The sequence below is a fragment of the Mirounga angustirostris genome, unplaced genomic scaffold (assembly GCF_029215605.1).
Source record: "Mirounga angustirostris isolate CCGP_5_RB_7025 unplaced genomic scaffold, mMirAng1.0.hap1 SCAF_2, whole genome shotgun sequence".
Classification (NCBI taxonomy): Eukaryota; Metazoa; Chordata; class Mammalia; order Carnivora; family Phocidae; genus Mirounga; species Mirounga angustirostris.
The window spans coordinates 154,864,442-154,890,172 of record NW_026991710.1 but is presented as its reverse complement, the minus strand read 5'-3'; the positions used below and the strand labels follow the sequence as shown (position 1 = coordinate 154,890,172).

General features: G+C 46.9%; 1 protein-coding gene across 1 annotated transcript in view; it reads left to right on the top strand.

Moving 5' to 3' along the window:
- DPYSL2 (dihydropyrimidinase like 2) overlaps positions 1–25,731 on the top strand; it is a 69,135-nt gene that overhangs the window by 14,097 nt on the left and 29,307 nt on the right. The gene's annotated exons all lie outside the window — the stretch shown is intronic.

Here is a 25,731-nt window from a genome sequence, read left to right as displayed (position 1 = left end):
AAAAAAAATAAAATCTTAAAGAAACAGGATGGAGCTGAGCTAATGTTACCGAAAAGGCCATCCTCCTTCAGTTGCTGTCCTTGGTGTCCTGGAAAGTTGTACTTGGCTAACGCCCTAATAGGGCACTGGTTAGGACTTGGAGGAAGTGGGGTGGGAGGTTGGATGGGGGGGAGTGCTGAAGGCAGGGGAGTGCTGAGTGCTAGAGCTGGGATGTGGACTGATGTCCCCAGCCCTGTGGGCCACCTGCTGTGCTGGTTTCCCTGAGAAAACCCTACTGTCTTTAGCTTGAATCAATAGTGTTTATGACCTAATCTCCCTCTAATGATAGGGTGAGAACTGGAATCCTCCCTTGTCGGGAGCCTGTGAGGGAAAAAAATCAAAAGAGCCTGGAAATAACATAGAATCATAGACTCTTAAGGCAACCATTCAGATTTTCTGTCCCTGTCTCTGTCTCCCAGCTGGGTGAAATTTACTGGACCATGCTTCAGAGGGCGACACAACAGGACAGGGGTGGGAGAGCTCCAAGGGGCCGAAGACTTTGGTTTAGTTTCCCTTTCTAGGACTCGCTGCTTGAGTGTGATCATGTGATACCTTAGTTCTAGATGGCCGTTTCCATGTCTATAACATGAGAACAATGCAGTCGATTTGTTGGAGTTATATGCGAAGTAAGTGAGGTTGTTTGTACCACTATTTGGAAATGATTACTGTGACACTTTTGGCACGCGTGACTCGACTGATCTATCCATCTACCTATTATGTGTCTGTCTGTCTGATCTCTGTATCTGTCTTTCTGTCTCTCATTTATCTCCTCTCTCATCCCTGTATGTGATTTATCATCATCTTTTCTATCCATCTAGTCTATGCATCTAGATAAATCTATATTATCTCTCTAATCCATCCGCGTCATCTAATGTCTACCTGCCTATCGATGGGTCAGCGTGTCTATTGATGAGCTGTTCATCTCTCCTGCTCCAAGCGTGCAGTCACGTGCCAGCTGATTCCCGATGGCTTATCTCCCTTTGCTGCCACCTGGTGAGTTCAAGGCTTGTTTTGTCTTCAAGCCCTTGTAATGGACATTGCATTCTGAACATAGCAGGAGAAACCACTATCTATCTATCCATCCATCCGTCTATCTGTGAAGCCCTCTAAAACGGCTTCTTATACAGAAATTGAAAATTTTACTTTTCAAGTCCCGCCCCTCCCCAAATAATCGCTGGAAAATTTGGGGCTCAAATTTCTTGACAACACACTCCACCCCATAGATGCAAAGCGATGTCACCTGGAAACAGCTCATCAAGTCAGTAACTCTTACTAGATTTGAATTTTCAGCCAAACAGGAATTCAGACGAGGCCGACTTGATACTTGGCTGTGACTGAGCTGGTTGGACACCCGGGCCCCTCTCTTTCCCGTGGTGGACTCGTTGCAGTCTCAGCAAGGATGTTTGCATTCCTTGCTGAACCTGCGCAAATACCTCCTTTCCCTCTGCTCGCGGAGCTCACCGAGCACAGCCCGGAGTCATTCCTCTGGTGGCATCGGCGACAAATTCTCCCCCAGTGGGTGTCCCACCAAAGGAGGGCTTTAGTCTTATGGGGCCCAGCACTCAGAGAGCATGGTGAGAGAGTCCAGGCAGGATGCTGAGCTCTCTCCTCTCTGGGCAGGCATGGTGAGTGACCTGTTTTTGACTTCGAATGAAGGGACCGTGTCAGACCCCCTTAGAATTGAAAGCGCCCGTCCCTGATCCATTATTGGCCAGTTCTGGCAGAGACAAATAGTTGCTTTCTCTTCGACATGCACATCTCCTGCTGCTTTCATCCAGCAGGGAGTCTTTATTATTTATTATTTATTTATTTCTTGCCTGGATTCACCAGCAACAAAATCACCAGGGACAAAAAGCAGATGGAACAAATCCATCGTGAAGGCAAGAAGAGAGTTTAGTTAGAAAATTGTGCCCTGAGGAGTTGACAGATATTTTGGGGATACACTGAGCCCAAGGGAGGGGGGATGGCATTGGTATTTGGGAGGAAATGTAGTTTTTGCTTTAGAATTTCATATGCAAACCCGACAGTGTTGCAGCTCAAGCCCAGGATTGGTGGTGTGTTTTAAGTGTCATTTTACACCATTAGATGGGGGGCTTCAGCCCTTATAGGTAGGATGGGCATTACAGTTCTGGGAGCCGGGGGGGTGGTGCTCCTGATTATCACCCCAGGACAACATGGTCAATCAGGGTGGTCTCAGGTAAACCCGAATGAACATCACTCCTCCTCTGAGAGGCTTGCAGAGGGCTTGCATTGACTTCTCTTGCCTGCAGGGATTCCCAGGGTGGAGCTGCATGACTGTCTTTTGCACTTGAGATGGTTAGAAGAATGTGGGGTAACTGGGAGGGAGCAGGTAATCAGTACTACTTACTGGGGCATCGATGCTCGGCCAGCCCTATGCCCGCCATTTCTAGTTCTTCATCAGCCCTGAAGATGGGTGGGCTTCTGCTCATGCCATAAATGAGGAAATGAATGGGAAGCCCAGAGAAGCCAGGTGACTTGCATAAAGCCATGGAGCTTGCAAGTGTTAGGGCTGGGATTCTGATCCAAGCTCTGGGCTGATGGCACTTGCAGATCACAGAATAAAGGGGTACTGTTTGCTTTTTAACAATTAAAAAGTGTGCTCATGAATGCTGTTCTGTGCCCAGCGTTGTGCAGGTGCTTCGCACATATCCCAGATGCAGCCCCCACCTTGACTTTGCGATCAGGCATTGGGCTAATATCCATCCCCAAGAAACAGAAAGATTTTGGTGTTCGAGCTCTTATATTGCTCTTTGATCCAACTTTCATTTATTTACTTTTAAAAAAAAATTATTTATTTACTTATTTGAGAGAGAGCCAGCTAGAGAGGGAACACGAGCAAGGGGAGAGGGAGAGGGAGAAGGAGAAGCAGACTCCCCGCCGAGCAGGGAGCCCGATGCGGGGCTCGATCCTGGGACACTGGGATCATGACCTGAGCCGAAGGCAGACGCTTAACTGACTGAGCCACCCAGGTGCCCCCCCCCTTTCATTTAAAAGTATTTTTTCTGTAACATTAAGGGAGGGAGTGATCAGATAGTGATCATCCTCTCTAAGCAGGAGGCTGTGCCCAGTGGGGGAAGATGCTCATCAAGGTGTGGTGGTAGGGGAGTATCCGGCCGTCCCAACAGAAGCACCGGATTGGTGCCCTAGATTGCCCCCCTGAGTCCCAGGGTGTATCCGGAGAGTGATCAAGAAGGGTAACCAATGCCATGTGTTCATCAGCTGAACTTGACCCTGCTTCTGGGAGGCCCGGGAGCTCTTTTCTGTGCAGGGCCTGATTGTGCTGAGTCTGTCACCCAAGCTGTTTCAAGGGTCTTCTTGCCCTTGCCTGGGCCTTGTCTTTCCTCATTTCTCTGACTCATTTTGGCATGGTCCCCCCTCGAGGTTCACTGGGCTCAGCTCTTCTCGAGTCTGATTGGGAAACACCTCAGGCAGATGGCATCGTTTGAGGAGGAGCAAGGACAGGGAGGAAAATCCCACAGTTTTTCAGAGTTGGGATTGCTGTTCTGCACATTGTGTTTTCCTTTATGGAAATAATCCAAGAGAAGCATGAGGTGGAGTGGAAAGAATTTGAGGCCTACACTTCTTGACGACACATCTTCATAGAGCTAGGAATCGGGAGACCTTAATTCTGGAAGGGACTCTGCTGCATATTCATTAGCTCAGGCAGATGGTCCCTTATTTCTGTCTTGGTTTTGTCAGTTGTCTGAAGGGCCTGGGTCAGACTTTCTTGCCTGATAGGATTGCAGGAAGGGTTCAGTGGGGTGGTGCATTTGACAGGGCTTGGGCAGGTTACGGGTGGGGGTGGGGGTGTGGGGGTTGACCCTACAGTCCAGTTTTGCTCCTGACAGTGAATACTTTTATCATGATGAGTGGACACTGAAATATTTGAAGGGGGACATTTGTTTTGTAGTGATCGACTTCAGCAGTCACCTCGCATTTCATCATCTATACACCTCGCCTTCTTTCATCGAGATTTGATCAAATGGTCAGGGTAGCTCTGAAGTGGTTTTTTTTGGACATTATGGTAGCACATCCTCTCCATCACCCAAATTTCTTTTCTTGCTAAAAGCATTTAGCTCTGTTATTGGAGAGTTCTCCCCTGGCCCCAGGAAACATAGTTTCCACCTTACTTTGGAAAAGAAGGATTTGCTTTGCTGAATTTTATATCCTGCTTAGTGGGAAATTTAAGATACCTGATCATTTTCTCCCTTATATTCTGGGAAAAGGCCCATTTGTTTAATTAGAAAAAGGTACTTTTAAATAATGGCTGGCTCCAAGGACAGGTAAAATTTTAACACCAAAATCTTTGCTCCTGGGGGATGGATGATAGTGCAACACCTGATTGTGAGCCCCAGGTGAGGGCTGTGTCTGGGATTTAGAGATTGTTTATTGCTATCTCTTCATTTTGCAGCAGGGAGACCAAAGCCCAGGAGGTGGGTGACCTTGGGGACAGGACAGAGACCGCTGCTGTGCCCTGTCTCCCATGGGGCATGTTTCCATCTGTACTAGGCATGTCCTATGTGTATTTTCGTTCACTAACAGCAGTGAATGCTGGCGGAAGTTCCCTCATTCTTCTCACGAAGAGAAGCTTTTCTACCGTGCAAAGCTCATCTCTTCGGAAAAGCTTCCTTTCTAGAGACTAGCTGGAAAAGGTGTCATTCCTCTTTGTGGTAAAACGGGGGATTTCATTAAATGGCCAAGCCTCTTAGCCTTAGAAAGACAGACTGGAAAAGCTGATAAATAAAAAAGAAATAGATTCTCTTCTCTAGGGGGTCGGAAAGTTTTTATCCAACTATATTCCTGCTGCCTTTGGCTTGAGTGAGTAGGCATATGACTTTTATGTCTCAGTTCTGAGAGTCAGATGATCCCGAGACCATGTTTCGTGCAACATTTCTGTTTCTATGACATAAATCCCCGATTTCCATTGTCTCCTCGCCAGTTAAAGGTGGCCTGTAGCGACTGTTGGGTTTTCCACCCATGACTGTGCCAGAAAATGTTATTTTCCTGATTGTGTTCCCTCTTTATGGATTGGCTTGACCCTTGCCTTTTCTCATTCTCTTTGTCCTGAAGGCAGTTTGCACAAAAACCTGCCTATCCATTCTGCTTGTTCCTAGGAATTTCATCAAGAAGAGATGCTGAGTAACAGTCTCATTAGTTCAGGCTTGCTTCCTTCCTTCCTTCCTTCGCTCACTCATTATTTATTATTTATATGTTGGTTTGCACAAAACTTACTCTTCAAGTGTATAAATAAGTGGTTTTCGGTATATTCATAGAATTGTGCAGCCATCACTACCATCTGATGTCAGAACGTTCACCCCCACAAAGAAACTCCATATCAGTTAGCAGCTACTCCCCACCCCTAACTCATGCCAGACACTCAGCTACTCTCCCGTCTCTGTGGATTGGGATATTTCACATAAATGGAATCATATAACATGTGGCCTTTTGTGTCTGCCTTCTTGTGTTTAGCAGAACGTTTTCAAGGCTCATGCCTGTCGTAGCATGAATCAGCACTTCATTCTTTTGTATGGCTGAAGAGTAGCATGTTGTATGGATGGACTATGTTTCGCTCATCTGTCGACCAGTTGATGGCATTTGGGTTGTTTCTACTCTGTGGCTGTTGTGAGTGATATAATGTTCAGTGGGTGGACAGATTTGTATGTGCACATATGTTTTCGCTTGTCTTGGGTATATATCCAGGAGAGGATGTGCTGGGGTTTATGCTAATTCTATCTTTAACTTTCCGAGGACCTGCCAAACTTCGCTAGTGGCGCCATTTTCTGCTCCCACCAGCAGTGTAGGAAGGCTCCAATTTCTCCATAGCCTTGCCAACACTTGTTATTGTCTGTTGTTTTGATCACAGCCATCCGGGGAGCTGGGGGCGGGTGGGGGCGGGGAGGGGATATGTCATTGTGGTTTGACTCTAGGGCTTTATTTTGAGGCCAGTTTGCTTGTTCACTGCCTCTTAGTCACACTTGTCTTGATCTGTGATGTGAGAACTTGGTTTTGAGTATGTTTTCCTAGTCCTGCATGCGGGCATCTGATGTGACAAGTACAGGGATGCTCCTCTCTAAGAGACAGAATCACTAAAATCAGGTCTACCCCAGAAAAGCAGTGTTCACTGTCCTGGTTGGCTGCCTCTGCCCCCTCCAGATTGGTTTTTGTCTCACTGCATGGCCCAGAGTGAGTCCTGTTTTGCTGCCTTTGTGACCATCCTTCATTCTGCTTTATGGTGGGGTGGACAGGTCACTGCCCTGTGCCAGGGAGGGAACTTGGCAGAGGCTCTTTAGCCTGCCAGGCCCGGGGAACTCCTGACTGAGTACTGGAGATCTCCCGGGCCAGTCCATTCCTGCCTCAGATGGGCATCCCCCCCACCCCATACATAGGCCAGATAATTACCTTCTGCACTGATAGTTACAGAGCCCTTTGCACACAGCCGCTCTCTCCCGGGACCCTCCTTTTCACATTCTGTAAGATAGGGTGAGAAATGTCTCCCCCCCCCTTCCCATGAGGAAATTGCAGAATAGAGAGGTTAAGTGACTTCCCCAAGGCCACCCAGCTAGTACAAGGCCAGAAGCAGACTCACGTCCTGGTCATCTGGTGGCATGTTGCTGGGTCTCTTGTCATCGGGCTGGGGGACATCAGGCATGTGAATGTGGTTTCAGGATGTGCGCTGGATTTGAAGTGGCTCCATCATTTGCTTTCTGGATGTTTCTGATGTAACGGCGATGAGAACCTGCTGGATCCGAGAACTGACAGTGTTGTGCTTAGGCGGCTGAGGCTGCATTCATGTGGGCTGGTGGAGGGTGATAACGAGGATGTGGTCACTTTCCCGGTGGCATCACAGCTATTGCTTTGTTTAAACAAAGTTAATTAGCACTGTGGTTTCCCCTGCTAAGAAAACCCTGTTCATTCATCCATTCAGCTGATGTTTGTTATGCCACTTGGTAGGTACCCGTCTAGGCATTAGAGCTGTGGTCCCTGTTCTCAAAGAACTTGCAGGCTCTTGGGGAGACCAACAAATGAAAGCTCACCATGTAATGTGGTAATCCCAACAGTAAGGTTCAGGGGCAACTGGGAAGAAGTCTTTAAAATCAGCCCGAGAGGGTCAGGGGGAGACTTCCGCCGAGGCTTGAAGGCGGGTCAGGATTTTGCCCTAGAGTCCGGTTGTGGGGTGGGCAGCAGGAGGAGGTTGTCCAGACAAAAGTGAGGCATGGATGAATGGATTGAGGCATGTGGGACCTGGTAAATAAGAGTCTGGCATGCTTTAGAATTTTAGAATAAGTAAATCAGTATTGTTGGGTATTTAAAAAAAAAAACAAGTTTTAGCCTGAAGGGCATGGGAGGAGTCTAGAAGGAACGGGAGTGGGGAGTGGAGGCTGGTGGGGAAGGGTACACTGTAGAGAGCATCCTGTTGGGGGGGTCAGGGGTGTTGCCTCTGATCCCTGTGGTCAAAGGAGAGCCCCCGCCACCTGTTTTTTCCCCGCTACTCTCCAGTTTCTGTTCCCTTCCATTTATCATCACCATCTAGCCCGTCCTGTCACAGGCAATGCTGAGGGACTCCAGGTTGTAGAGAGTCAGTTCCTGGAGCACAGAACCAGGGCATTGACGGGAAACCCTCCTTGTGCAAGGACAGGTCTTCGGGAGTTGCAGCCTTAGGCGCCGGGCAGGTCCTGGGGAGGTGTGACAGACAGATGGGCTCCGGATTTGCCTGGGTGGTGTTTGAGTCCTGCCTTCACTGCACACCAGTTGGGCAAGTGCTTTTTATTTCTCTGAGCCACAGTTTTCTATTTCTTCCTTTTTATTTTATTTTTTTTTTAAAGGCCCTAACACATACATAACGGAAAGTTTACCATTTTGGCCATTTTTCAGTGTCCAGCTCAGCGGCATTAAGTACATTCCCATTGTTGTGCAACCATCACCACCGTCCATCTCCAGAACTTGTTTATCTTCCCAACCTGAAACTCTACACCTGTTAAGCACTAACTCCCTGGCCCCCCTCCCTGCAGCCCCCGACAACCGCTATGCTACTTCCTGTCTCTATGAATTTGACTGTGAATTGTTGAATCATACATATTTGTCTTTTTTTGTGCCTGGCTTATTGCACTCCGCATAAGGTCTTCAGGGCCCATCCATGTTGGTGCATGTGTCAGAATTTCCTTCCTTTTAAAGGCTGAGTGATAGTCCATTGTATGGATACGCCGTATTTTTCAACCTACTCATCTGTTGACGGGCATGTGTTGGGTTGTTTCCACCTTTTGGCTCTTGTGAGCAATCTTCTATGAGCAAAATACCTGTTGCAGTCCTTGCTTTTGATCCTTTGGGATACATACCCAGAAGTGGAGTTGCTGAATCATATGGCAATTCTTAGCCACATTTTTCTGATATGTAATATGAGGTTTCAAGGTTACCGTGCAGCTTAAATTTGATAGATTATACAAACTGCCGAGCATATGCTTGGCACACAATAAATGCTAATCCCTTCCTTTCTGAAAGGCCCCTTTGTGCCCTTTAAAACAAAAGGACTTTTAACTCTTTTGATGAAAAATACCTCTTCAAAGGCACCTGGCTGACTCAGTTGGTAGAGCATGTGAATCTTGATCTCGGGGTTGTGAGTTCGAGCCCCACGTGGGGCATAGAGTTTACTTAAAACAACAGAATAAAATAATACGAAATAAATGTTCTTTGCTGTTCTCATGCATTAAAAAAAAAACAAAACCTCCTCAGGGGTAGTGCCTGGTTCCTTCTAAGTGAAGGGAATCGAATAATTTAAGCCTTTCTTGATGCCTCTGGGTTATTGTTAGGATCTATGTTAGAGCACCGTGCTGCCTTCATAGAGTTGGGCTTTTAACAACTCCCACAAATGGTCTCTAGCTGTTGGGAATATTTGTCTCCATTTCATCATTTTCCTGCCTCCTCCCTTCCTATCCTTCTTAGTGCTGTTAGTGTATCTATCTGACTGTGGTTGCCACCCTCCCTCATTCAAGTTCATGTTTCAAGTCTTCCTTCTACTTGGGGACCAAATGACTGAGACTCTCACTGTTGTGTGAAAGTAGGAAGAGACAGGTGCTGAATGAAATTCTATAACCACCGTTCCCTGAGAGCAGTTTGTTTTGACTGAGTAGAAGTATTTTTTGGCAATTTTATGGAGCTTGAGTGAGGAGTCAGGTGGCCGGATTTGGAGAGTGAGGTGTCATTGCGTCTTGGAAATTCTGCCATGGAGGAGGTGAAAGCCAGATGAGTACTCTACCAGGTCCGAAGGGCAAGTGGACAGTTTCCATCTGGATGGTCTTGGAAGACTTCTTAGAGGAGGGGGAAATGGGCCCAGTTGGGGAAAGAGGAGGTGAATACATGCGTGAGAGAATGTATCTCCCTCCTCTGGAGTCAGAGGAAGCACAAAGCTAGGAAATCAGCTCCTGGCTGCCCCTTGGGCTCCATGGCCACTATGCTTTGTCACTCCTTCAGTGTAGGTCCCAGGAAAAGTCTGACATCTGACCATCTCCATTCTACCCTTTCCCTGTTAAGTCTTGTATTTACCATAGGAAATATTAGCATTGTCTTCATTTGGTCTGTTTTAGTATCCGGTATCTTACGTGTTCCTCAAAGGCATTTTTGTTCATTGTGGAAAGTGTGTAGAAGCCGGTGTCTTCTCTTTGCTTTGAACTTTAATTTTGCATCAGGTCTCTGGGCCATGGAACTTGGGCAGGAATACTAGTGCTGACCCAGCACATACTTCAGTGTCTCCCTCCCTGCTGAGTAAGAGACTGGAATGCCAATTATTATCTCTGTTATTTACATTGTTCTGGAAGTCCTAGCCTGTGTAATAAGACAAGAAAAATAAGCAGTGAAAATATTGGAAAGGAAAAATAAAGTGATTGTTATTTGTTGGATGGCCTTAAATATTCAAAGGAATTCACTGAAGGAAGTATTGGATCTAAGAAGAAAGTTTATTAAGATGACCAGTTTAAAAATATGTATTCAAAATTAACAGCTTTCTCCTATGCCAGAAGTAACCAATTAGAAAATATAATTTAAGAATCCCATTCATAATAGCCTACAAAATATAAAATAACTGGGAATTATAAGAATACATTCTTACATATGGGAACAGAGAAAAGACATTAATAAAAAAAAAATACTATGTTAATGAATAGAAAGACCTAATACTGTAAAGAAGCAAATTCTTTAAGGATTAATCTATAAATTCAGTGTGATTCCAAGGAAAACCTCAAAAGGTATTTTGGCTTTTTGACACTTGACTGAATCACAGACAGTAAAAGCCAAGAAAATATTTTAAAAGAAAATAATGAAGAAGGGCAGGAAGCCATGCTTAATGGGATATTTTAAAAACTATAAAAAATGTCATAAAGTGGAATGACACTAGCTCTGGGTGAGACATCTACATCAATGAGATGAAGCAGAAAATCCATAAGTGGAACCAACTGTGTCTAAGTATTTAGTGTATGAAAAAAGGAACATTTCAAGCTCATGGGGAAATGATGGCACAGTCCTAGTATTATGCTGGCATAGCTAACCATTTGAAAAACAAAGAAAGGTAAATTTTGTGCCTTACATCCTATATCCAAATATCTTTCAGATGGGTTAAATTCAATTTAAACAACAAAGTCAAAAGAGAACCAGAAGAGAATACAGATGAAGAGTCCTGTACTTTAGATATTTTATCGGAGGTAGAATCAGAAAAGACAGAGACATTTGACAACATAGAAATGAAAGAGTCATCATCAGAGTAAAATAATTAAAAGGAGCATCAGAAGTAGGAAATTAGATTTGCAAAATACGATAACGGGTTGATGCATTTAAAATATGAAATCTTAACATTTCAGTAATAAGATGAACACTAATAGGGAAACTAAAGGATATGAACATGGTATTCATAAAAGAAGAAATAATTCTACCATTAAACTTATGAAAAAATATTCAACTGAATAATGCAGAATACAAATTAAAATAACAGTGAGCTAAGTTTTTGCCTTCTAAATGTTCAAATATTGAAAAGAATTGTAATACCTTGTTAATGTGAAATGGGCACTCTGCAACTGAGGCTGAATATGGCCTTTCTGGAGGGCAGTAGGACAATATCTTTTTTTTTTTTTTAAGATTTTATTTATTTATTTGTTAGAGAGAGAGAGCGCGCACAAGCAGAGGGAGCGGCAGGCAGAGGGAGAAGCAGACTCCCCGCTGAGCAAGGAGCCTGACATGGGACCAGATCCCAGGACCCTGGGATCATGACCTGAGCAGAAGGCAGACGCTTAACCGACTGAGCCACTCAGGCATCCCAGTAAGACAATATCTAACAAGAGCTTTGACAATGTATAAGCAGAGGATATTCATACCGTTTGACTCTGAATTACCGATGTGCAACATTTCCCTCTAAGGGTGTTCATTGTAATATTTATAATGAGAAAAAATTAAAAACAAGCTAAATGAGCAAAATAGGTGATAGGCTAAGTAAATGATGGCCATCTGTAGGAAAAGGTAGGGTGTAGTCATTAAAAACCATAGTGGGAAATGTATATTAATATGAACATGTTCACAGTATATTGTAGTATATTGAATATTGATGGAAGAAAGCAGACCATGATCACTATGTCCAATTTCATACTACTTTTTCTAAAAAAGAGCTTTATTGAAATGTAATTTACAGACTAAAATTAGGATACCACTTTTGTAAAGAATATATAAGCGGGTGTGTAAGTGGGTAGGAATAAAGATTGGGTAGACATACATCAGTATGTATTTTCTTTGGATGATGAAATAACAGAATTTTGGGTTTTCCCTAAATTCTTGTTTTCCAGGTTTTTGGCATTTAAGTACTTTTTCACTTAAAGGAATTTTATAAAAAGAAAAGTTTCCTTGGAACTCTCCTTTGCATCTGGGTATTATCTCTTACCCCTGTCGTTCTTGGGAAGGAAGAGAACATAATGTGAGGAAGTGTTTGAATTTTATGCACAGTGGTGGAGGCTGGTGTTGGTGAACTTTCAACTACCCACACAGTTGTGAGGTTTAATGAAAGGCTCCCTGTGGGTGCCTGGGTGGCTCAGTTGGTTGAGCATCTGACTCTTGATTTCGGCTCAGGTTGTGATCTCAGGGTCGTGAGATCGAGCCCTGCGTCTGGCTCCACGCTGAGCATAGAGTTTGCTTAGGATTCTCTCTCTCCTTCTCCCTCTGCGCCCCCCCGCTCTAGTGCATACACGCTTTCTTTCTCTTTCTCTGTCTCTCCTTCTCTTAAAAAAAAAGACTGCCTGAACAACTGGTTCCCTTATCAGGCTTAAACCTCATTGTCCAGATACATTGGCTGTTATTCAGAGACTTATTAATCGACTAGGGGAAAAAGACCCATTGAACAGTTAGCCCTCAGCCTGAGATGGAGAGCACATGATGGTACAATGACCATGGTTCAGACTCCAGAGATGTTATGCTATGTTTTTGAATTCAGTCCAGGTTCCTAGGAGGAAAACACGCGTCAATTATGTTGGCTCTAGATAGGGCCCAGTCAACATATGACATCACCAACTCTTCCCTGCGCAGCTTTCTTTGGAGGGGATGCAAGGAGGACAGTTGTGTAACATTGGAATAAACAGAACAGATACCAGGCCCCTCACGCTTTTGTTCTGGGTTGAGCTCCAATCCAATAGCTGATAACGTTCTTCTCCAGATACAGGGAGATTGTCTCAGCAACTTTGTACAAGGGTGGATTAGCTGCTCGTTAGCTTATTAGAGTCCTGCGTACATGTCGGTTCTTATTTGAACTAGATGCTCTTGTCTTTTTTATATTATTTGGTGTGTGTCCATAAATGATGTCCTGAAATACAGTGGGCGTGAACATTGTTTAAGACCCTATTTCCGCACAGAGATGATTGTAATCAGGTCATAGGGTTTGTCTGATTAGCTACTTAAATAAGAATGTAAACATGACCCTGTTTCTTTAATTTGCTTCCTGTTTTTTCCTGTTGTTGACCTTGACCTTGGGTCTTCGGCTGTAGCATTGGACACAGTTCTACCCATTATGTATGTGAGTACATGGGTTTCTGTTGGGCTCTAACGAGGAAGCTGCAGGTCCTTGAGTTTATAGTTGGATTCCCTTTCCAACGAGGGACCAGCAGGAAGGAAAACTGAGACAAACCCACTCTGCACGTGAAAGCCTTGCAGTGTGACTTTTATTTTTTTGTGATGTTCCACACAGCCCTGTAATCTCTTATTTTTGGCAAGCCAGCACTGAAACTGTGGTCCGGTAGCCCTGGGCAACCAAAAGCTGAGACAAACAGAGGAAGTGTCATTACTCACATGTTTCCCCGGCCACCTCATCTGGGCCCGTCGCAGCTAGCTGCCGCCCCTTTCTGGAGGTGGAGCTCCTAGGTGTGGAGTCGGACCAGGCCCCACACGGAGACCCTGCAGGTTGTCGCGCCCTGACCCCTGAGGGTCCCTGTGGCTCCTTACTTTCCTGCACTCTTTCTGTAATTTGTTCATAGTCTGGATTTTATTTTATGGCAGACTTTGTGGTAAAAACAGGGAAGTCCCCATTTCCTTAAAGCAGCCTGAAGGCCCCGGGAGGCGGAGGGAGCTCACCTCCTACCCCGAAGTCCCTATCACACTCACACAGGCATACACACGCACGTGCACACGCACATACACACGTACACATGTGCACACTCTTGCGTCTGCATGCGGGTGTCCAGGATATTGGGTCTTGTAAACAGAGCTGATGGGAGCAGGTGTGCTCAGGAAGTCTGCAGACCCCTGGGCTGCCTTTGCTAGCAACTCTTAGGAAGCTCACCTCCTGCTAGCTAGGTCCTTTACTCCCCAAAGGGGACCGGGGAGAACCAGATCCTGGATCCCAGCCTGTGGTGCCCATATATATCCCTAGGGGTTTTTGAAAATATAAATCGTTTCAATGTTTTAGAAGCCGGCTGGAGACTTAACTGAAGTGATGTTTCCAGGGTAGGCCCAGGTTTCTTTGCTTGTGATTGGAATTACATGGACTCTGTTAATGGTTTATGTTTTCTGTTCTGATTGGGTTGTTTTTCTTGTATTTGACTCATAATAAAATGGGGATGAGTTTATTCATTCCTAATACATTCCATTTGATAGGAAGATTGTTTCCATCGTAGTATCCAGGGTTTAGGAGGGGTTTGGAGAGGGAGGTTCCCTGGGTGGTGAAAAGTCTACATTTATGTTGCTTGAAAGAGGGTCTCTGATTCTTCCTGCATTAGCATTTACTGTGTTGGATTTTATAGCCAGTGCCTACTTGCTGTATCAACAGGACAGATCTGTTTTGCTTGTCTTGGTCTTACTCTGTTTTATGCAAAAGACTTAAAGTTCCATGCCTTTCTTGTGGCCTCCTCCATTCAGTAAGGGCTTTCTCCTGTCCCTTCCCATATCCTGTTACTCCTCGTGGGTTTTCTATCTGAGCCTACCCCGCTGAGCCCTTCCTCTGCCCCTGGCCCACCTGCAGCACTGGAGAATACCCTCGGCCTCCTCGATTCTCTACCCCCAAGATGCCCGAAGCCCTGGCCCCTTTGTGTGATACCTCTCAGTAAAGTGGAACATTTAGGGAAGGCTGACTTCATGCCAGGAATTGGTTCAAGCAGACTCTTATCCTCAAGACAATCCTATTTTGCTTTTAAGTTAACGAATGCTTATATAAGACCTTTTGTGCAAGCACTATCTTTAGCCCTTTACAAATACCATTTCATAACGACCTTGTGAGTGGGTGCCATTAAATAAATCTCCATTTTACAGGTAAGGAAACTGAGGCCCAGAGAAGGACAAGGTTGCTAAGGTTATACAGCTCGTGGATGGATGATAGAGCTGGGGTGCCAACTCAGGCAGTCTGACTATGGAGTTCATGCTTTTAACCCCTATCCTAGGAAGAAGTCACTGTTGCTGTTCTGATTTTGCAGATGGGGAAACTGAGGCACTTTTTTTTTTTTTTTTTTAAGTAACTTGCCTAAGGTCCTAGAACCTAGTCAGTGGTAGGGCCGGGGATTCAAGCCCGACAGGTGAGCTGTGGATCCTGCACCTTGGCGGCACACTTGCCTGTGGGTTTTTTTTTTCTTCCTTTCTTGTCTTTTTTTTTTAAAAAGATTTTATTTATTTGAGAGAGAGAGAGGGAGAGAGCATGAACAGGCAGAGGGAGAAGCAGGCTCCACACTGAGCAGTGAGCCTGATGTGGGGCTCGATCCCAGGACCATGAGCTGAAGGCAGATGCTTAACTGACTGAGCCACCCAGGCGCCCCTGCCTGTGAGTTTTCATCACACTGTGTTTCCAGCACATTCGGCATGGACACTTACAGCATCAGAGACCATTCCCCACACAGCACTGTTCCCTGGTTCTCTGGCATTTCCTTCATGAGCGAGAGCCCAGTTTTGCAGATGGTGGTGCTGAGGCCCAGTGGTCCGAGCAGGGCATCTGAGAGCCAGCAAGCCGCGGGGCCTGTGAAGCCCTGGAGGGAGGAGTCACTCTCCAGGACTTCACGATGCTCCTCCGAGGAATTCCAGGATCAAAACGCTAGCCTGAAGCCAACTTTGTGGTTCTCCCACCGGTGCATGGATAGGAGATGCCATAAACCTGGCTTTTCTTCAGACTCCGAATGCCTGTCTAATTACAGGAAACAGAAACCTCTCCCGCTGTTAGCCAATGATTTCAACATCTCTTGGAGAGCGTCTCCATGGATCTGATGTTTGAAGCTTTGCATTCTAACGAATTTGGCTGGGATTTTCACCTTTGGCTCTCCTCACCTTCTCCCCGGGCCACGATTTCATCATCGTGCTTTGGGGATGGCACTTCCTCTTGAGTGTCTGTCTTCCTGTGAACATACATGGAGCTGAGACAAAGCTCAGCCTCTCTCTGCACCTGGGGCTGGGGGGTCTGGGCCCTGTCCAGCTCTGCCGCTGCCCTACCTACATCTCGGATGCTTGGCAAGGCAGCCTTAGTGGGAGTCGTCTTCGGCCTCCCGGGACAAAGCTGGGGGAAGGATTGAGGGGTACCAGAGCTAAGATGGTGGATGTGGCCATTTAATCATGTTCTTGTTAGATTGTCAGTAACTTCTTTGTACAGCTGGTTGGTCTGGTCTCTCGTGTATTACTCAGTTCCCGATTTGGGTCTTGGAAGGTGGCCATTTATCTGAAACAGAGAAGACAGCATAGCAGAGTGAAAAGAGCTTTGTTTCTTACCCCCTTAAACGGTAAGCAAATAAAATGAAAATACCAGCATTGGCTGGGGTGACATCCTGACGTGTTGCTGGTGGCAGCGTGAAGGGGTGACACGTTTGGAATGTATGTGGTCATCTCTATTAAGAACCCTAGTTCATCCCAGCTCTAGGACCCTCTCCAGAGAAAAGCACCTAGAAGAGGGGAGAGGTATTTGCGTAAATGTGCTCCTGAGAACATTATGTAACACGGGAAAACTGGGAGCAGTCTACAGGGTCAACAGAGGGGGATGGTTCAGAAAGTTATAGGAGATTCCTCCCAAAACAGCTCTTAGAAAAAAATGGAATTATGAAGACTGTAAAGGCAACATGGAATTAAGGAAATGTGAATGTGCCCTGTCATTATCCCCGTATAAAATATAAGCACAAGACAGATCTGGAAGATGATAGAGAAAAAGATTCATGGCTACTATTAGGACGGTGGGATTATAGGTACTATTTTCTCCTTTTATATATATATATATATAAAGTAAAGGCAAGAGCACAGATTTTGGCTTCAGACCTAGGATTAATTCTGGTATTACTCATCTCATGTATCTTTTAGCAACTCTTGAAACTTCCCTGGGACTCAGATTTTCTCATCAGTAAAAAGAGCAATTTCTAAGCATCCTGGATCTGAACCTGCTTCTTGCCACTGATAAGTCTTCATGGAGAGTCTGCCAGACTTACCCCTATCAGTAAGACAGACTCCCGGGCACTCAGGAGCATCATTGCGCACCAACAATTGAAGGCCTTTAAGCATTCTTGGTGGTTAAGCAGTGCTCCCACAGATTTGTTCTCACCATTCATGGTTTGAGGGAACCTTCCCTGTGGGCACTACGCAGCCCAGGCACATCCTTTCTGAGTGAATTTAGAGCAAACTACCAAGTCCTACCCCAGAGGCTGATTTTGAAATAAACGCTTCTTGGGGAAGTGGCTTTCTTCTCTCCCTCCCCAAGCCCCCTGGTCAACTCTGATGGGCCCTTCCTGGGAAGGCTGAGCCTGTCCTGCCTACAGATGGGCTCTCAGACTCCCGCAGTCTCTCCACGTCTGCCCTTGCTAAGTCAGGGAGAGGATTCTGCCCATGGTGTGGTTTGTCACTCTGAGAGGATTTACACGTTATAAATGACCCTTTATTGCCACACACAGATTTCATTAGCCTGGCCTTTGATCTTGCGGGCCATGTGCTCGCTAGGCCATGGTGCAGGCTACGCCAGGCCTCAAAGAAAAGGGTTGTACGAGGTGCGGACATTTTGACAAGCTTTTTATCTGACATCCCAAATTGACTGTCACCGGCTCACATTGGCCATTTCCTCCTCTGTCCACTCGGTTAAGGTCATTAGCTGTGCATGTAAGTGAACCTGCAGCTGTTTTCGATGATAGAAAACAGCCTAGGTTTGAAGACTTGAGGGGAGTGGTATTCATGGAAACGCCGAGAAGGTGGCCATCCGTAAAGGCTGTAAAGGAAGGTGGGGGTTAGACTCCAGCTCTGTGAGTTGGTGTCTGCTTGTCTACAGGCAAGTCTCACCGCCACAGTTGGTCTGTGATGTCAGCATCGGAAACACGTCTGCCTCCCTAGTGTAAGCATCCAGTGAGGTAAGGCCTGTGCCAGCACTTTGTGAATTGTGGAAAAGCTGTGCCCGTGGGAGGCTGATATTCTTGCCATCAAATAAATGCGAACGGCTGTATGAAGTTACATACTTCTGGAGGGGTGGATGTGTTTCTCTGATGGGGGGAGCTCTGGTTATGCCACTGTCAAGTTGTGAAGACGGAGGAAAGCTCAGGATGTCTTTCCAGGATTGTCTTCAGCATCAGAAAGAATGCTGGGGTTTGGAAGCTGGGCCTTCTCTGGCCTGCTCCCCACCTCTCCTTTCCCACCCTCAGACTCCAGCTCTAGCTCCTGGACTCCCAGAGTCATCTTCCAGCAGCCTGGAAGGAATGGCAATTTCATTCTGGTGGGCGCAGGCCACAGGAAGGGAAATGGGTGAGCAGGAGGCATGGACTGCAGGTGGGAAGCTCCTGGTGCCCACCCCCAGCTCTTAGATGGGCAGCTCCCTTCACGTGGCAGAAGCCAGCCCTGACAGGTGCTCTAGTCCTGCTTCCAGCTGCTTATCCCAGGATTTGCCTGAGACTGAAGAGAGTCCCAGTCCCCAGATCTGTCACCTGTCAAATGCTGAGCCCAAGATGCACTGAGGAAGATTGCAGGAAGCAGAGGAAGGAGGAGGAAGATCAGGAAGGAGAAAGAGAGGACATGGCTGGGGGCAAGGAGAACAGAAAAGAGACAAGAGCAAGAAATAAGGGGCCCTGTGCCGGCCAGCTGGAGCAGGGCCTGAGGTTCTGCTGTTCAGATCCCCGGCTCAGGACCTTTTGAATAAATGTCAGACATGTGAGTGGAATTTAATGAAGTCGGACAGAGCTCCTGGGGACACCAGCATTGAAAACGTTGGGGCCCAAGGGGGACCAGGGGACAGTTATTCAGAGAAAAGCAGAGGCAGACATGCGGAGTGCTGTCTGGGAGCTGGGGCGGGCGTGGGCAGCAGGATGCAGCGGAGGGCGGTGATGGTCCCCAGGGGATGGGAAGAATTGAGAGCTCGTTCGGGGGTGTCGGCGCGGTAAAGCCAAGGGTGCAGTGGGCCGAGAGTGAATGGGAGGTGACAAAGTGGGACATCAACAGCATTCAGCTTTTTGCAGAGCTTGGTGAGAAGGGCAGGGTGAGGGTAGCCTGAGGATGGAGCAACATCACTTCCTCCCTGCACTCTTGAATGTCTTTTTTTTTCCCCCCCAAACTAGATTTTCAACATTTTAAGGGTATGGTTTGTACCTTCTACCTCTTTGTTTTCCTCCGAAGCTGGCTGATTGATCATCAGATCACGTCAGAGGTTGTTTGCTTGTTTTATAAATACATTTTACTGGATCTCGCTTCAGCCCTTATTCCCTCCAGATTCTGGCTTAATGATTCTAGCAGTGATCACTGGATGCTGAACAATTACTCCTGGCTCAGCTTACTTTGTATGACTGTACTTGTTTAGCTTTAGAAGCAAGATTACATTAAAGAAAGTTTGGCAGAGAGAGAAATGAGGGGACTACCCTGGTGCCTCCAAGGTCGAGCAGTTAGGAGCCTGAGTTAATATCCCTGGACTTGTTAGGCTAATTATACAGTTTCCTGTTTATTGAATTAATTGAGCTACATGCTGTAGTTATAAAATATAAAGGGATAAGGCTCCATTTCACATCTCAGTGATCCAGCCCTCTCCACTCTTTTAAGAGTAGAGGCTCTGGAGTCAGACTTCCTGGGCTCGAATTCCACCTCTGCTGGTCAGCCGTTTTACCGGCTATGGCCACGTTATTGACCACCTCCTAGAGTTCTCCCAAGGGCCTTGCTTGGCTGAGGCACGGGGGTATGAATGTTGCACACCTTCTGTATGCATCTCTGCATTTTTTTTTTAACGATTTTATTTATTTATTCATGAGAGAGAGAGAGAGAGAGAGGCAGAGGGAGAAGCAGACTTCCCACAGAGCGGGGAGCCTGATGCGGGACTCGATCCCAGGACTCCGGGACCATGACCTGAGCCGAAGGCAGACGCTTAACCATCTGAGCCACCCGGTCGCCCTGCATCTCTGCATTTTAAGGAATATGAGCGGGTTACTTAACCCCACTGTCCTCAGCTTCTCCACCTGAAAACTGGGACCCCCACTGGCTCCAATCGTAGCGGGCCAGTGTAAGGATTAAACGAGATAATCCACGAAAGTTGCATAAAATCGAATCAGACATAGGAAGTATTCGATAAGGATTATTTTTACCGTTCCTCCCGTTTTGAAGCGTGTGAGTTACACTTAGGTTAAAGGTAGTCACTGTGGTGAGTCCCCTTGCCAGCATTCAGGAGGGCTGGGATTTCGCAACCAGCCGCAGTGAGTCTATATGGCAGACGGACAGGAAAGCTGTGCGCTCCAAGAGCTTTCCCAGGGAGTGCTAGGGATCCACTGATCAAGTGTTCAATCACAGAGCCCTGTGGCTGGGCCTCTTGGAGGAAGAGGTTCCTCGGTGCTCTGGTCCTAGAGTGAGCCAAGGACCTTTCTTGCCAGAGGCATGTGTGACGTTTGGTCTCTCCTCTGCTTATTAAGCACCTTCTGTATGCCAGCCCTCTGCTTGGTGCTCTGGGGGACACAGGCAAGAGGATGTGCTCATACTGGAATAGCGCTTTGTTGTTAACTAATACCACCTCACTGAGCACTCACAAAGGTGCTGGGAGATGATACTCTCACTGGTTTGTAGATGAGCATGTCAGGCACAAACATTCCAGGTGGTTCCAGCTCTGTGGGAAATGCTTCTTGGCATTGCTGGAGAAGCAGTACGTTTGTGCAAGGCAAGTACGGAGCCCTGTAAGCGTGTGCTTTAGAGGCAGATGAAATACCTCCTGACGGGGTTTACGTGTGGTAGTTCTCCGTACAAAGGAGTGTCACTGTCTCCCTCCTGGTGTTTATTGAGCACGGCTCCGTAGCAGGCATCTTCTAGGGAGTTCCCACGCTAACTCATTACACCTCACTGGAACCCTGTGGGTTGGGTACTGGTGTTCGCTCCATTTCTCCACCACTGCTCCTCGGGGGACCCCTTATGTTCCCAAGGGCAGGTGCTTTCTCTTCCCTTTCGGCTTTTTTCCAGAACAAAACCATGTTATTCTAACTGGCAGGCCGGGGGCCGCTCCCAGAGGCTCTTATCTCTCCACCAACAAAAGCCGTTCTCTGCTGAATAGGTCACCCAGCATCTTGCTGAGTAGGTAGCAGCTGGATGCCCCATGGATGAACCATTGTCTTCCTGATGGTTTGCTTTTAATTCAAGTCCGCTGATTCCATCTAGGTCGAGAATGGGAGAGGCAGGCAGACGCACAGATAGCTAAGTGCAGGGACTAGAGAATGAGGCAGGGACGATTCTGGAAGGGGAGGCAGGAGATGGGCAATTCTGATAGAGTAAATGCCGTGGGGAGTGCGGGGTGGTGTGTGTACTAAATGGAGTTTCTAGAACTACTGCCCTCCGTGCAACCATGTATGAGGCTTCAGAGAGCCTGGGGCCAGAGAGGGACCCAGCAGGGCCATCCCCCTCTTTCTCCTGCTCCACCTGCTTCTCCCCAGCAGACTTTTGGGATGGGGTTCCTGCTCAGCCACCTCAATTCCCGAACAGGGACTGCAGTGATGACTTTTCTGGCACCTCTGTGTTTTCAATAACTCTGGCCCCTTGAGAGCTGGTCACAAACACCAACTGCTGGCCTTTTAAAAAGTTGGGGTCTTGGATTGTGTCGAGGCGGACGTCCTGGTTGTGATGTCGTGTTAACATGAAGCAAGATGTTACCCCTGGGGGACACTGGGTGGAGGGTCTGAGGATCTCTTACAACTGCATGTGAACCTACAGTTACCTCAAAGTAAAAAGTTAAAAACGTAGGGTCTTCTAAATCCTACAAACTCCAGAGGAGTTCTGTATTTGAATTTTCAAGGAGCAACTTATTTCTTTTGAGTCCAGCACCTTGCTAATATCCTATAAATATAAAAATAGGGTACCAGAAGCACTCAGGGCAGTAAAGAGGAATGGAGGGCTGACCTGCTCCAATGTGGATGAACCTTGAGAACATGATGCTGAGTCAAAGAAGCCAGACATTGAAGACCACATACTGTGTGATTCCATTTACATGAATGTCCAGACGGGGCCAATCTATAGAGACAGCGAGCAAATTAGTGGTTGCCTGGGACTGGGAGCAGCAGGCTTAGGAGGGAATGGGGAAGGACTGCAGACGGGTATGGGGTTTCTTTTTTGGGTGATGTTCCACAATTAGATTGTGGCGATGGTTACACAAACTCTCTGACTAGCCCAAACACCATTGAATCATACAGTGTAAATGGGCGAATTGTGTAGTATGTGAATTACATTTCAATAACACTGTTAAAAAAAAATTGGGGGTCTTTTGACAGTTTTAAGAGAAGTAATAATAGTTGTTTGGAAGTAGCTGGTGTCTTCTAGATGCAGGCACTTCCACACCCTGGTTGTGACCCCTCGATTCAGGCCACTGTCCCGGGGCATGTTCTTGGCTCCCTCATCGACCAGATTCATGGGCCTACCACTGAAACCGCTGAAATCCCTGAGGAATGTAAACTTCAGTGTGTGCCAGACATTTTGCCAGGTGCTCTCGTACACGCTTTCTTAAACCTCCGGCAGCCCTCACTGCCCATGTTTTATGCATGAAGAAATGGAGTTCCCAAAGAGTATACACAGCTGGGCAGAACTTCAGCAAGAACCAGCTTGCTGACCCCAGGGTCATTCTCTTCCCTTCCTGATGGAAGGCTGGGTTGATGAGCTTTCTCTCACCTATTACATGAGCGGAAAAAGTTAGCTGCAAGGCAGGAGCCAGGCTCTTGCAGGGACAGATAGCTTAGGAAAATCACCAGAGGAAAGGCCTGCGAGTTCTGGGCAAATCCTTTGCAGGCTTGTGTCTTCAGTGGGGAATCTCTTCTCCCTCCGGAAGCGAGGATGACATTCTGCCCTGTTCCCTGGAGCAGCTTTTCCCCAGAGAGAGCTCCTATGGAAAGAGGACTGTGGGAAAACACGAGGAGGCTTTTCGTGGCCGCGTTTCTTGAGTGTCATTAGTTCTTAGCGGAAACATGTGGATTTCCCTGGAGCCCTCAGCTTTGTCTGCATCCTGAATTTGCAAGAGTTTGTCACTCTAGGGGCTGTTTTTGGAAATGGAGGGAAGCCATCGTATTACAGCCACAGGGAACCTGATATTTTTTTGTAAGTGATCATGCTGGTGGGTCGTACAACAGGACCCTCATGGTAAAATGGGCAGGAGTGAATTCAGGTGGTAGGAGAAGTAAGTGGGAAAAGATTTGCACTCAGTGATGTTCACAGTGGTCCAAGGCAGACATATCCGCTCCAAGAGAGATTATTAAAAATGCAATTTCTCAGGTTTCAGCACAGACCTACAGAATCTGAAACTGTGGGGATGATGTCTAGGAACCTGTGTTTTCATAAGCTCTCAAGAGCATTCTTAAACACACTCAAGTTTGAGTAGCTTAGCACCAGACGACCTTACATATACTTGTGGGTGAGCAGGAAAATCTGGTCACATTCCCGGGAGAGCACCTCCTTCTGGGCTCCTTCTGTGCAGATCTTGTGAGCTGGAAGGGAGCATTCATTCATTTACCGAAAACGTTTATCGAGCACTTCCTCTTTCCAAGCATTTAATCCCTGTGCTGAGGGAGTTTACATCCTAGTGGGGAGTCAGATAGCAAACGAGAGGAACCGGGGCAGAAATTACTGCAGATGGGGATGCGACCCTGGGATAGTGACAAGGAGCCGGGGATGCCGAAGTAAAGAGCCAAGGGAATGGGTTTCCAGAGAGAGAGAGAGAACTGCTGGTATGAAGGCCTGGAGGTGGGGAGGAGTCAGGCAGGTCAAGGTATGAAAACTGGGGGCTGATGGTGGTGAGCAGGGCAAGGGGGTGGAGAGTACATGGTGAGATGAGACCCGATCTGCAGGATCAAGGGAGGGGATTTGAATTTGACTCCTAGGGTGGTGGCCAGCTACTGAAGGATTCATCAGCAGAGTGGTGGGACCTGGGGGAAGATTTAAGAAGATCCATCTGGCTGCTTATGCAGGCTGGTGTGGTGGGATGGGTGATGAAGCCAGGGACGTGACTACGGAGATTCTGTGATGGCCACAGAGTCATATTTTCTTCTCCTCCTCTTCCTCCTCCCCTCTCCTCTTCCTCTCCCCCCTCCCACTCCCCGTTCTTCTTCCTGTGTGTGTGTGGGGGGGCGGACACAATTTAAGAAAATTGGAATTGTTTTGTCAGGATTTCTATGTTAGCATTTTACAGATGGAACCAACTTGCTTTACAAGTGCATGTCCTCGTTGCTTTCACTAGAGAATACTCTATGTGTTACAATACCAGTGGTGCATGGACCCATTTAGTTACATATACTGTTACTTATTAAAAAAAAGTACATTTCATCAAAAGAAAATTCAGCTTAGAGGTCCACATTTTGGAGACCTATAAAACCAAGCTCAGTTGATTATTGTTCAGCAGCATCTGCAAGATTTGAGCCATTTCAGAAATTTGAGCTCACTAGAGTTCCTGGGCTGGCATTTTCTTAGCTGAGAATTGCTTACCTGGCTGTAGACAACCTAATATTTTATTTAGAAGAATGATTCATTGCTTTAGGTGTCTAGAGTCCTGGGTTTTATCTTCTTTGTGGCATAAGTTTGGTTTGACCTTGGAAAAGTCTTTTCACTTCATATTTTAGTGTCTCTGTGCAGAAGATGGGGAGTAATTGTTCTGGCAAACCTCTCCTCATCAGGGTAACTGGGCAAGAGCTCTCTGAGACATAGAGATACAGTATCTCTGCAAAGGCCCTGTGGCAGGAGGGAGCAGGAACTGAAAGATAGCCCACGTGGTTGGAGAGCAGAGTGCAAGGTGGGAGATAATCCAGAGTGATGTTGTACATTGTAGAGGTAGGCAAGGGCCAAGCTGGGCAGACTCTTGTGGACCCTGTTGGGGGCTCGATTCTTTATTTTATTTTATTTTTTTTTAAGATTTTATTTATTTGACAGAGAGAGAGAGAGCGCGTGCGCGAGAGCAGGAACACAAGTAGGGGGAGTGGGAGAGGGAGAAGCAGACTCCCGCTGAGCAGGGAGCCCGATGCGGGGGCTCGATCCCAGGACCCTGGGATCATGACCTGAACCAAAAGCAGACACTTAACGACTGAGCCACCCAGGCGCCCCTTGATTCTTTATCTTAAGACCAAGGGGAGACTGTTGGAAGATTTAAATAGGCGAATGACAAAAGATCGATAGATATGCTGATTCATTCAATCCTCTTAAGAACTGTGTGTGGCAGTTCGCATCCCCATTTTAAACCACTCCAGAAACTTAGGGTGGTGGAGATTAAGCCGCTTACCCAAGAGCACCCAAGAGCACGTTACTGGTAGGTGGTGGAGCCAGGAGACCAACGCAGGTCAGCTGGAGTCCAAAGTCCCCTGTCCTCCATCTCAGCCTAACTCAGTAACAATATAACAATAACCACCGTTTTAAAAGACGCTTTGAACTCTTAAGACGAAAGATCTCCCTTAAATTACAAAGTGGTATTATGCGGCAGAAATATGAGCGGTGCGGAGAGATTGGATATGCCGGGAACCTTTCAAAGCCCCAGTCTGCGTGGCTGTGGTCCAGCATCTTCAGCTTCCATGCTGTCTGGTGGGGGTGTCTTACTGGCAGCTATCAACACATGGGAAGGGTTGGCAGCCCCGGCCGGCCATCTGACACTGCCATTGTCCATAAGGACTCAGTGTCCGTGAAATGTACCCGAGGTACGTGCTTTCAGGGCCCTTTGAGCTGGGCGAGCAGATCCGGGCGGTGCGCGTGTGGTTTCACCGGAGTGATCACGCCATGCCGAGTTTCTGCTTTCTGCTTTCTTCCTCT